Below are 504 nucleotides of genomic sequence, written 5' to 3' on the forward strand. Positions count from 1 at the left end.
CCGCTATTAGGTCTGTTCGCGTTGCTTGCACTTTTTGCACTCCACATTTTTGCTTTCTCTCTTTTCAAAGCCAAATATATATCTATTTCATTTTAAGTGCAAAAATATTTGGAGCTTTCATGTAACGCAAACAGACCTATTGCCTGATAGATCTGACAAAATAACCGATAATGTAAACATACATAAAATAATAACCAACGTTGTTCATCACATGCCAAAATCTTTTTCCATTGACGTTAACATTGTAGACGAGCGTCAACTGATGGGAAATTGCAAGTACGTTTATATATACATATATTAATGTGGAACATTATATGACAGCGTAAACCGCGATTCGGTGCTGCGTAATCTAGATGATTGTAACACTATATGATGCGGAAAACACGCAAAGAATTGCGCTTTACAAATGTATTTAAGATATTTGACTGGTGGTCGCGACACCAGGAAGAATTGTAAGATTTTTAAATAAAATCTATGTTATCTTACATTAATATGTTTTTTTTT

The sequence above is a fragment of the Trachymyrmex cornetzi genome, unplaced genomic scaffold (assembly GCF_001594075.2).
Source record: "Trachymyrmex cornetzi isolate Tcor2-1 unplaced genomic scaffold, Tcor1.1 scaffold1969, whole genome shotgun sequence".
NCBI classification, from domain to species: Eukaryota; Metazoa; Arthropoda; class Insecta; order Hymenoptera; family Formicidae; genus Trachymyrmex; species Trachymyrmex cornetzi.